Below are 12,933 nucleotides of genomic sequence, written 5' to 3' on the forward strand. Positions count from 1 at the left end.
CTGCACCCCCCCACAACCCCAGTCTTGACTCCAGCACCCTCCACACCCCATGTCTTGACTCCTGCACCCCCCTCACATGCGCCCAGCCCTTTGCCCTGACTCCTGCACCTTCCTCACACACCCCCAGCCCTCTGCCCTACGACCCCAGCCTTGACTCCAGCCCCCTTCACACATACCCAGCCCCCCCACACCCCATGCCCTGACTCCTGCAGCCCTCACATTCTCACTCCCACCCTGAGCACCAAACGGGAGCTCCTGCACCCCCCCCTCCACATTCCTACCTGCACCCCTCACACCAAATGGGAGCTGCCCAGGTAAGCACTCCACATCCCAACCTCCTGTCCCAACCCTGAGCCCCCCTCCCTCATTCTAGCTCCTAGCCTGACCCTACACCCCAACCTGCTCCTTCACCCCCAGCCCTGTGCTCAGTGCACTCCCACCCTCAGCTCAGTGCAGAGAGAGAGGAAGAGAATGGGCTAGAACCAGGGAGAAGGTAGGTACGTATTCTATGTGGGCAGGGCCAGGATCCCAGACCGGCAGCGGGCTGAGTGGGGCCGGCAGCCAGGACCCTGGCTGCCAGGGGCCGGCGGACGGAACCCCAAACTGGCAGCGGGCTGAGTGGCAGCGGGCTGAGCCACTCAGCCCACTGCTGGTCTGGGGTCCCGGCCGCTGGCCCCTCTCAGCCCGCTGCCGGTCTGGGGTTCTGGCTGCCGGCCCCTTGCCAGCCGGGGTCCCGGCCGCAGGCCCCGCTCAGCCTGCTGCCGGCCTAGGTGAACGGAACCCCAGGCTGGCAGTGGGCTGAGCGGGCCGGCAGCGTAAGATCAGCATTTTAATTTAATTTTAAATGAAGCTTCTTGAACATTTTGAAAACTTTGTTTACTTTACATATGACAATAGTTTAGTTAAATTATATATATATATATATATAGACTTCTAAAAAACGTTAAAATGTATTACTGGCATGCGAAACCTTAAATTAAAGTGAATAAATGAAGACTCGGCACACCACTTCTGAAAGGCTGCCGACCCCTGGGCAGGACTAAATATTATCTAGACATGAGTGCAGGGGATTGGACTAGATGATCTCTCAACATCCCTTCCAGTCCTACAGTTTTATGACTCTGTGACACAAAGGGCCTGGAAAGCAGCCAGGTTTCCCAACCTGGAGATTGTTTTGGGGAGGGAGGTTTCACCAGCTTGTGCTGGCAGATGTAGTCCTTGGAGGTGGGGGTGTTCAAGGGCTAGGATGTGTGTGGCTGGAGCAGCATACTTAATAGCCAGTCTGCTTCGGTGTTTTTCCCTCTCTTAGCTGCACTAGTGAATTCAGCATCTAGCCCTTACATTTTAAAAAGGCACTCTGGGTACGTCTACACAGCAAACATACCTTGGTGGCCACAAGTCTCAAAGCCAGGACAACTGACTTGGGCTCGTGAAGCTCGTGCTATGGGGCTGAAAACAGCAGTGTAGATATTCCTGCTCAGGCTGCAGCCCAGGCTCTGAGAGCCACCTGCCGCACCCGGTCTCGGAGCCTGAGTAGGAACAACTACAATGTTTTCATCCCCATATCGTGAGCCCGTGTTTGTAGAGCCGGGCTCTGAGACTCCCTCTGAGAGCTTTGTTTTTTGCCATGTAGCTATAGCCTCTGTTTCTAACATGGACTTATGCTCTTTGATTGAGCTTTCTAAATTGCAAGTGCCAAAATTATTTGACTTTTTACATACAGTAAATGGCTCCCTACTACACATGTATGTAGACCACACTCTCAGGGCTAGACTGGGGGTGGACTGCAAGGTGCAAGTGAGCAGCAGTACAGAATTGTTTGCAACACATCAGCTTAAGTTGGCAGGGGCCCTTGAACGTATAGTACATGTGTAACGGCCACGGTCATGACATAGGTACACCCTCTCATGGGAGTCAGGTTACATATGGTTAAAAGAAAGGGAAAGGCTGTACTGGAGCTGGTTAGGGCTTATGCTGATGACCCTGATAATAAGGCATGGTAGTGTGACCTAGTGGCTGGAGTCAATAAAGTCATCCTTCCTCACAGGGCTGTGTGGCCCAATGGCCAGAGTTAATGGAGTGGCCCTTCCTCACAGGGCCGTGTTGGCCTACTGGCCAGAGTCAATAAAGTCACCCACCTTCACGGGGCTGTGTTGCCTATTGGCCTGTTGGGGAAGTGGGGCACCACCTAGGGGTGTGTGGCACCCAGGTAGGGGGACTCGGGCCCTCCCTGCTCCTCTGAGTCCCCGTCCAGGGCCCTGGCAGTGGTGAGGGTGCTCACCTCTGAGTCCTTGGGGATCTCCCCAAAACACGCTGACCTGTTCCCCAGTTCTCCAACCAGAGCAACGTCTAAGTCCCCTGGGCTGCTCCCTCCCCTGTCTTCCTTAGCCGTGGTCCACAGTTCCCCAGAGTCTCTAGGGTCCTCGGCTGGTGCAGCTCTCGATGGCTTGGTCCCCTCTCTGGGTTCCGCAGCAGCCTGGAATCCATCTGGGGCTCGGCGCACCTTGGCTTTGTGGTCAGGGCCTTTAGCAGTTCCCAGAAGGGAGCTTGCGATCTGCATCCTTCCCCTTCAGCAGCCTGGGCAGACTAAGCTGGCCTGCTTCCTTTTATGGTCCTGCCTCCATGCAGAGCACGCCCAGCAGAGTTGGAGGGGCGAGGCCTCCTCGGCCTGCAATGCACAGTTAACCCTTTCTGGGCCAGGAAGGGGTAGGCACACCTCCTTACAGCCACCATCTTGTCTGACACACTGTGCATCTCCAAAGCTAAAAGCATGACCTGCTACAGCACTAAATCTTTGTGGGGTAGGCTGTGAAAGCCTCATAACCTCTCTGGATTGAGTAGAGGAGGACCTGTAACACACTCACCAGTGAGCTGCATGCATTTAATACTAGTAAGCTATTATACTTTTTATATCCTATGCACAATGAGATCAATTGATGGCTGTTCTGGGAATAAAATATATTTTGTTTTTTAACTTGAGAGTTTCCATTTAAAGAATGCCAGCCTGCAAGTCAGATAATGCAGGGTTAACACTTGCAGTGTGTTTGATGACCTGGGGTGGGGGGATTGTTGTAGAAGTTCAAGGTCTTGGTCCTTATCTTCAAAGCACTAGGCCTAGGACACCTAAAAGACAGTCTAAAGCTCTGGGACAAAAACCGTGGTTGAGCACTTCATTCCTCTGGCACAGCAGAGCTCTCACCAATAAGAGTAAATTCTCATCTCTGCAGGAGATAGAACTTTCTCCAGGAGCTGGTCCATGACTGTGGAATGAAGTTCCCCAAGAACTCAGGACCATCATAAACCTCCCCACTTTCTGCTCCAAGTGCGAGGCACATTTCTTTGACCTTGCCTTCTCTAATAGAATCACATAGCAACAAGGATATTTATTTAATAAACCTACCAAAAGAAGACACTCGATTGCACATGTTTTTCCCTCTGGGGAGAGGATAAGAGAAAAAATGTGTATGACAGTATATAGTCACATTGCTTAATGCTCTGCTGGAAGATGCTTAGATACTACAATGATAAGCGTGGTATAAAAACGTATATAGAATAGAATGGGCAATTTTCAGTGTTGCTGAAAGTCCTGAAAACATTCAGGCACAGAATCGCTCTGGCTCCATCCTTCTGCAGTAGTTTTATGCTTCACAACAGGCCCCCATATCCTGTTAAGCAGTGGCCAGCTGCAATAAACACAGTCATTAACCACATTTCAGAACAAATACATAATACTATGTGGTATTTATATTTTTACCACCCCAGTGGGACTTTGGCAAGTAAATAATATTTTACCACTATGGGCCAAATAACCGTCCTGAAGTGGAAATATCATATTTCCTTTGCCTGTAATAACGACACTATTGTTCCAAAGGGGATGTCAGCTCTATGCTCCTGAATCAACTAGATCCTGAGGAATTTCCCCGATTCTCTCTTCACTGTACGATGACCTGCAATACTGGGGCCTGATCCAAAGCTCTCACTGACGTCAATAGAAAACCTCCAGTTGACTCAACTAGGCTTTGGACCAACACTATGACCATTAAAGAGAAGGAAGGATTAATGGGTTTGGTTAAAACAAGATACTGCAATCTATCAGTCTGCAACTCTTTGCCCGTCCTCCACCATCTCTTTCTCATGGGATTCTTGATCTGATGGGGATGTACAGAGGGAAGGATCTCGAGGCATCAGTGAAAGCAATTAAATTTTTCCTTTGTTTTCTCATCCCTATTTCCTTTCCTTCTCCTTTATAAAAACAAGGAAATTAGATAACCAAACTCCCCCTCCCCCAGGCCTTTATTGCCCACATAAGGTTGAGAATTTAATTGCACTGAAGTCAGGAAATCCCAGGTTTACATTTGCAAATAAACCATGTGCTGACTGCATTGGGCATATGGCCTTCTCCATGATCTAGCCTACTACTGATGAATACACACACAGCCGTAAGCAGAGACATGCCAGGTACGTGAGTTTCCATGAGAATTTTAACCTCTGCATTTTCTGAAGTTTGTTTAAATTCTCAGTCTTAATGTTTCACTGATGTAACTTCTTGCACTGGCACCAAGGCCCAGATCTTCAAAGGTATGTAGGCACTAGCTGTCATTGAAATCAATGGGGTGTTTGTCCAGATCCTCAAAGGTATTTAGGTATCCAATCCTGCCACTTCCATTGACTTCAGTGGGAGTTCTCACATGAGACTTCAGGACTGGGTCCTTATTTTCCAAATGCTGTGACCACATTTGCTGAGCTTTGAAAGTCAGCATCCTCTATAAATATGCTGTTATTTAGGGTACTTTGGGCTACACCCTCCCCTCTTATACACACAGTTGGGTCCCACTGCAATCAACAGATTAAATTCTACAATGGGGTGCATTCAGGTGGCTCCTTTCACGTCAATGGGAGTTGCATGTTTGAACGCAGAATTTGGCCCTGTCTGTACAGCAGGTGACTTGTTAGAGAGCTACAGAATAAGATAAGGCTGCCCCTTTGCTGTGTGCCAGTACTGTGTTCACCTAGTGTCTGGCCAGCCCTCCCTTCTTTTTAATGGAAGGATCAACTCCTCAGTTCAGGTTCTATAACTCCAACAATGGAAACAGCTGCCCATTCCCTTCTCCACCCTGGATCAATACTGTCCCTGCCAGATCCCAGCCACAGCATTCGATGGCATACATTATTTATCACTAATTGGACTGGATGCTTTGTGTGTGCCAATGAATCAATTAATTCATGAGTATTTTCCATCAGGTTTCTGAGCACCCTCAGAGAGACTTGCAGCAGCAATGACAGGCAGCAAAGGGCTTGTGGGGAGTTCAGCGGGGAAGGTAAATCTCAGAGATTTGCAAGGCATTGGTGAACTGAGCTGGAACCCAACACAAAGCAGAACTTACCTTGCACACCCACACCTCTCTGAGGTCCAAGAGAAGACTTGAGCCAGCTTTATCTACACGCTATCTACATCTCTGTCACCTTCCTCTCCCCTAATGACCCTACCTTACCTTAAAGGGTGTACTGCTGGGGATGGAACCCTTCTGTCCCACTACTCTCCCAACCTGCTCAGGGATGGACCACTGTCCTCCTCTCACACTTATAGTCTGCAGGTGGTAGTGATCATTTTGGATGCAATTGGATGGCCTCCTTTTCAGGCTGTCCAAGGTGCAACCACCTTACGGTCTTAGGTCTTGTCAATACTCTAACTTGCACTGGCTAATTTGAACTGGTTTAGTTAAAGTCGTGCAAACCCCTGTGTGCAGGATCTTCTTGTAAGAGCAGCTTATTGCAGTTTAGCTTAACCTTGTTCCTAATCAATTTAAGCTAAATCCAAATAAGCCAGGCTAACGCTGAAATAAAAGCATCAATGTAGCCGCTGGGTATTTGTTTAACAAAACTGGTTTCAAAATCGCATCTGAAGTTAAGGTGGCACAGTTCTATGTGGATGAGACCGTAAGTGCTCAGACACCACAGTGAGGGGCGTGGCATAAGGACTAGAATAGAAAGCAGTAGACTAGACTTTCCCATTTCCTTAGTCTGGGATCTTTACGGGGGTTGTGTGTGAATCCACCTTCACTCCAGCCCATGGAAAAGACCATCAGCTAAATAGCTACCCATCTGCTTCCCAACTCCAGTTAGCAGCAGCAGGCCCATGATATCCCCCTTCAGTCCTGTTGCTGCTAATTTGAATGTCAGTTTATCTTCTACTCTGGCTGGGTAAAACAGCTTGTGAAGGAGAAGCAGTGGGGCTGCAGGGACATTTCTGACTCCTGCTACTGGATGGGAACGTGGACTGTTGGCCCTGAAGAACTTTCCCATGGATTAGAGGGGCCAATAGATCTTTGCTGACTAACCAGTTCAGAGGGAGGATCAGGCCAACCAGTTGCCCCATGAAGCTCCAACCTCTACAGATCCCTGGGAGGTTGATAGGATGCAACTGCTTCCTTCCTCCTAAAAAAACAGTTAAAGCTAAAGGAAACTGGGGTTCTAAGGACTTTGGGAGGCTGTTGACAGGAGACATGGTCCCAGAAATCCTGTTGAGGGGAGGTGGGATATAGGGGCAGAGGGCTAAGTCAATAAATAAACCAGGTTTCTTATGAATCTACCCGGTTTTGCAAGATCTGAATGAAAGGCCTGATCCAAACCCCATTGCAGTCAATGGAAGACTTAACCAAAGCACAGAGGAATCATAACCCCTTGAATGAGCGAAACTCATCCACGTTGCCTTGCTGGACCTTCACACTGCAAGCACTCTGGCTGCATAGGAAGATGTATATCCACCTGGATGGTTCCTCTCTCTTGGTCTAGCTTCGCCTTCTCTCTTGGTACATACCAGGACATCCTCACCAGCTGACTGGATCGATTGCTCTTTATTCCAGGCCAATCAGAGAGAAATCAGGCCAGAAATCAGGCAAGAATAACCTACTCTTCATTTGGAATTCAACCTGCAGACGGACCTCAGAACACACTCTACTCATGGAACAGCCTCACCATGGAGAGGGTTGTAAAGTGGAGCAGCCCCAAGCACCAAACTGGCCATGGACCGCCCTCAGGATTGGGGGAGCTCACGGGCATGCAGCCACCTTAACCTGACCCATGGTGGAGGGCACTACACACACATATAGGAACAGACCATCTGCTGAAGTGTTTACCCTCTTGTCTAAATAGACAAGCACGGAGAGAGGAAATGACTTGTGCAAGGTCAGAGTTGGGACCTGCATCTGCTGCATTCCAGCCCACTGCCCTATTCATTGAACCAGACTGCCTATCTTATGAGGCACGCATGATTACTAGGACAGTACTAATCACGATTACTACTGGAGTTCATGCCCTGCTGGGAGAAGCAGATAGCATCTAACCCAGGTAAATGCATCTCTGTCTCTCTACTTCAAGCACATGCCCCTTAGCACAAAAGTGAGTGACTGCTTACTGTATGTTCAATGCCACTGATTTCCACAGGCCACAAGATACCCCAGGAAGGGCACAGGCCTGTAAGTTGTGCGGGAGATGCTTCCTGCGCCCGTCACAGTGCTTCTTCAGCAATCACATCGGGCTGCTCCATGCTGATTCCCAACAGATGTTGCACTAATGAATAACAATGTAATCTCAGTTCCTTAATATAGTGCTGGGGCGTGATAAGTCTGAAATTGCTGTCATCGTCGGTGCTGGGATGGTCTGGTCATTGTTCAGAACTGTCCTCCTCTGATGATTATGTGAAGGGGAATTTATTTTCTTCCATCCACTCCCACTCCCCTCCCTCCCCCATATTAAAAATATTTGGGCATATATATTTAAAGGAGCTCAATAACAGGCCAGGACATACATTTTGATGGGGGAAGCATGGATTGGAAATGGGGAAACCACATATAACCATGCCTAGCACAGAACACACAATTCTATATTGTACACATCAAATCAGTGAAAGAACCCAGGAGTCCTGGCACTGCAGCAGCAACCATGATTATTTGCAACATATTTGGCCATTGTATGGGGGTATTCATGAGTGTAGAACAGAGGTGGGCAAACGTTTTGGCCTGAGGGCCACATCTGGGTATGGAAATTGTATGATGGGCCATGAATGCTCACGAAATTGGGGTTTGGGGTGCGGGAGGGGGTGAGGGCTCTGGAGTGGGGCCAGAAATGAGGAGTTCAGGGTGCGAGAGGTGGCTCCGGGCTGGGGCAGGGGGTTGGGGTGCAGGGGGTGGAAAGGTGAGGGCTCCAGCTGGGGGTGCAGGCTCTGGGGTGGAGCTGGGGATGAGGGGTTGGGGGTGCAGGAGAGTGCACTGGGCTGGGACCAAGAGGTTCAGAGGGCAAGAGGGGCATCAGAGCTGGGGCAGGGTGTTGGGGTGCAGGAAGGGGTCAGGGGTTCAGGCTCCAGGTGGCGCTTACCTCAAGCAGCTCCCGGAACCAACGGCTCAAGCAGCTCCCAGAACAAGCTCCTGGAACCTTTGGCTCTTACGCAGAGGCATGGCCAGGCGGCTCTGTGTGCTGCCCTGTCTGCAGGTGCCGCCCCTGCAGCTCCCATTGGCTGCGGTTCTCGGCCAATGGGAGCTGCGGGGGCAGCATGCGGAGCCCCTTGGCTGCCCCTATGCATAGGAGCCAGAGGGGGGACATGCCACTGCTTCTAGGAGTCGTGCGGAGTGGGACAAGCCCCCAACCCTGCTCCCTGGGTGGAGCACTGGTGCGGGGCAAGCCCTGGACCCCACTCCCTGGTGGGAGCTAGGGGGACAGATTAAAATGTCTGGAGGGCCGGATGTGGCCCCTGGGCCATAGTTTGCCCACCCCTGTCTTAGGCCTTGTGATGGCCTGAGGGAGAGCCCTCTTGCTAACTCCTGTCTAGTCTGGACCCCTTCTGGGATGAAAAAAGTACAACTAAAAGTTAAAAAAAAAAACCCCAACCCAAAAGATCTTTCTGCTCCCTCTTGGGCTAGTCCTTTAGGCTCGTTCTCCAGCCCCCCTGAACTTAATTGTTCTTATTTTGGCCTTGTATGCCCTTTCCTCAGAGCTGGTAGGGGAACCCAGACCCACCCTCTGCTCTGCATTCTGGCCCAGAGACCCCATATTGAGTAGCTAGGTCTGCTCCATCAGACATGCTGCTGTTTCCCTAGGTCACTTCCTACCTCCAAGCCCCATGTGCTGCGTCCCTGCAGCCTGTGCTGAACACAACCCTTCCTCTGCTTCCCAGGCCTCTCATCTCTTCCTAAATTCTCCCAGCACCCTTTTTCTCTGCTGGAACACCCACCCCTCAGGATTTCATTTCTGGGCCTTGCCCCTTTTCTGGGCCCACGCCCACACAGAGATTAATTCCATCTCTGTGGCTGTCTTCAGTTTGCCTTCCCCAGGCCCTTCCCAGAGCACAGGAACTCCCTCCCTCCTGGGATCCTCCTCTAACTGAGTTCTCCACTCTGTTTATGCAGTCGTCTCAGATCTCCTCACAGTGGGGTCAGTCATTATAATAAAGTCTCCATATCGCATTCAGCTGGGGGATAGCTGCCAGGTCTGATTCTGGCTTGCCTTAAAAAGCCAGTCAGCCTGTGACACTGCCCTCTTGCACATAAATCAACTGCGTCCATCCTACCCAATAGGGAAGTCCACTGGCTTCTTTCACAAGCCATGTGTCACATTCAAGTGTCAGGAATGGGGAAGGCTAGATTATGAGGGGCACAGCTTTACTGGGGGACACCTCCTATGGAAATTTGATGGCCCTCTGGTAAACTTAGTTTCTGCGAGCTGAATGTGATGTTCTTGGAAGCAAGTGTTTGAGAACATTAAGTATAGTCGGGCGCTGCACAAGTTTCGCCCACCCTTCACTGCAGTCTTGGCCTGCACCTGAGAGCTGGTCAGGAACTTTTTGACAAAACTTTTTTGTTGGAAAATCCTAATCTGTTGAAACCTTAACTGTCTGCCAGAAAAGGGCCAGTTTTGCTGAATTTCTGTTGCAAACAATTTTTTTTAAAAGCATTGAAATTGTCAAAATGTCCCATTTTGACATTTTGTAAATGAAAAAAATTCCAGGTTTTGGGTCAAAGCGCCTTTTCATTCAGAAATGTAAGTAACTGATAGGGGGTTTGAATAAAAGTAAAAAATAAAGTGAAATCAAAATGAAATGTTTCAATTGACCCGATCCACATTTTTTTATTATTATTATTTTCAGTTTATGAAATTTTTCAAGATTTTAACTTTTCAGCCCAATTCACGGGGCAGGAAAAAATTTTGAAATCTTGAAAATTCTTACCAGATGGGAAAACCTGTTTCCTGCCCATCTCTGCTACACTCCTGCTATTCATGTCCTGCTACTCTGCTTTCCTTAGCTACGGTCAACACATCTTTACCCTAACCCACAGCACTCTTTTGTATTCCAGTCTTGGGTTCTCCACCCACGTCTGCCAAGGCACCAGGGTCTCAAGTTACACAATTTTTTTGGTCACAATATTTTTTTCAATGAACTTTTCAACCACAATTAATTTAAAATAGTCACTTTTGTTGAAATTGTCTGGTTTTTCAACAAAAACCAATACCCTATATTTTTTAGTAAAAACGTTTGGGTTTTGAAAACCAAATATTTATGTTGAAGTAACATTTTTGTTGTTGTTTTGGGGTTTTTATTAAAAAAAAACCATTTTCCTTGGGAAATTTTGAAAACATTAAAAGAAAATAAGAAATTTCCAGTGCACAATTTTTTAGCATTTTTCAATCCGCTCTTTTTCCAGCACACCCCTGTTATTTCACTCTAGAGTCTTTTCAGAACAGAGACGGCCAGTTATGGAAAACAGTTACAGTCTGTGGTGGTTTTCTGACAGAGACAATTGTCCACTAGAGACTAACCTGAGAGCCTCCCAAACGCTATTTCATTTGTGACTCAAGAAATCTTTACCCAGAATGTTCCAGAAGTGAGGGGCCAGCATGTTATCCCCTTGCATCTCATTGCTTCCCATTGTGGTTTTATATGAGTTTTATGGCTATGCCATTTATTTTCTTGAAGCATTGTCTTGGCTCCAGCAGGGAGCTCAATAAAATGGCTGTGAAAACATTTTGTTCCAATGTGCTGCATAAAATACGGCAAAACACTGTCCATGATTAGAGGAGATTTTTCTGGGGTGCAGCCTGGCTTCTAATCTGGAGCAGCCTCTTTTCCCTCTCACTGTCCAAACAACTGAGGAAATGTTATGGCCAGGTAAGAGATTCCTGTTTCCCAGTTTTAATTGAGCCCTGAATATTTCATGGACTATTCAGGGATCGACAGAACCAGAAATAATTTGTCTTTATTACAAATAGTACCAAACTGCAAAATTCACGTTCACAATACATCCAGATTTGGCTCTGAAGTTTCAGCTTGTTCTGTTATAAACCTGGGACCCATTTGCAAAAGCGGGATATGGATCTTGAATATACCAATGTTTGGGTCTTTTGGGACATGGGAGTTTAGCGTGGGACCATATCTCATTTCCTTATGTTAATGGGTGAATTTCAGAAGATTTGGAGTTCGAGTTTGTTTTGAATGAGCACCCAGGTCTTTGGATACTTACTTATACAGAGCAGGTCCAAACGTCCTGAACCCATTGGGTCTTCAAAACTGAGAACTCAGTCTCATCAGAACAGGTCCCTTCAGCTGGGAATTCCAGTTATAGGTAGTGTGGGGATGTGGACAGCTGTTGACTAGAAACTGGACCAAAACCCATCAACTTATTTCATTCACGGAAAAAACAGCCATTATATGAGAAAACTATCAGTAATTACCAACTTGGGTGAGCTTCAATCTATACTCAAGTAGAGGTGCAAGACGGTTCTGTTTCCTCTTCCAATCTCCCGAGTCAGCTTTGGTTTTTTTCTTGAAATTAATCCATCTTTTAAAAAAAAGAAAGATAAAGAAATGGTCACTCTCACTTACCTGGGCTAAATCTCAGAGGAGTTGATCCCAGAGGGACCCATTCACAATTGCTCTATGGGAACAAAGAATTATCAGACCAGGACAGGGAATAACACCCACGTTATACCAACACAAATGATGACACAAGGCACAGGACAAATGTGTATCAGGCTAACACAAAAAGAATGCCTGAATTATTCAGCATAACAAAGAGATTCATCGGATTTCGTTAATATTACATATCCTAGGGGCTGGGGAAATGCCAGCTGGGCTTCTTTAACTCTGGATTGAGCTGGGATGGCTAAATCCCATTCTGAGAATATGATCTATCTCCTGCTCTTTTTATAAGTCTCCATTTGTCAATGGCCACAGCAGACATCTCCATGACTAACCCTGCGATCCTTGGGTCTGGAAACAGTGCCGGTAAAGCAGATGGGAACTCAGCTGTAACTCAATCTAGCTTGCTCTGTGTAAAATGTAATAAGAAGGAGGCCCAGGCCCGTGATTGTAAATTTTCCTTCTGCACGATGCCTGTCCTCCTGCGTCTCTCTCTACCAGGCTATTCCTGCAGCTGGGCTGTTGTATACCGTCCTGCTGCCTTCTTGACTCAAGGATTCCAGGGAACAGCAGTTGGCACTAAGGCAGATAGCCCAACTGGCAGGAGGAGGGAAGGCTGGCAGGAGATGGGGAAGAGTGAGAAGAAAAAACTGGTATGCAATTAAGCTACTTGTACCCATATAAGGTAATTGGATTGGTCTGGGGTGGGGGTCTGACAGGAGGGATGGAGTCTTCTGCGTTCCATATGCACATATGTAGGGAGCAGTTCGGGAGGGGAGGTCACTTCCGTGGCACTGGTAATCACTAACTTGTGTGCAGCTGGGGAAATAACCAGCCTCTAACTGTGTTTTTCTTTTATCTAAAGGTTTTAATTGTAAAGAAATAAACTGAAGTGAAAAGGTCTCTTCCCTCCTCCTCTTTGAGACCATTTCGTCCCAGGTTCTCACAGGCAGTCGGATGCTACAGTAAGGCCTGTAAACAAACAGAACTGAACAAAGTAGTGCCACCTATAGCCTCCATGGGCA

At 47.9% G+C, this 12,933-nt stretch overlaps 1 long non-coding RNA gene across 1 annotated transcript; it reads right to left on the bottom strand.

Annotated features, from left to right (window-relative positions):
- Nucleotides 1-7,436: 7,436 nt before the first annotated feature.
- Nucleotides 7,437-12,587, bottom strand: LOC122463016. Its single transcript, XR_006285955.1, has 3 exons — nt 12,244-12,587; nt 11,722-11,828; nt 7,437-7,569 (listed from the first exon to the last, which is right to left on the bottom strand). It is a non-coding gene; the product is annotated as an uncharacterized LOC122463016 (long non-coding RNA).
- Between the last annotated feature and the right edge of the window lie 346 nt (nt 12,588-12,933).

Source organism: Chelonia mydas, chromosome 15 (assembly GCF_015237465.2).
Source record: "Chelonia mydas isolate rCheMyd1 chromosome 15, rCheMyd1.pri.v2, whole genome shotgun sequence".
In the NCBI taxonomy this organism is placed as follows: Eukaryota; Metazoa; Chordata; order Testudines; family Cheloniidae; genus Chelonia; species Chelonia mydas.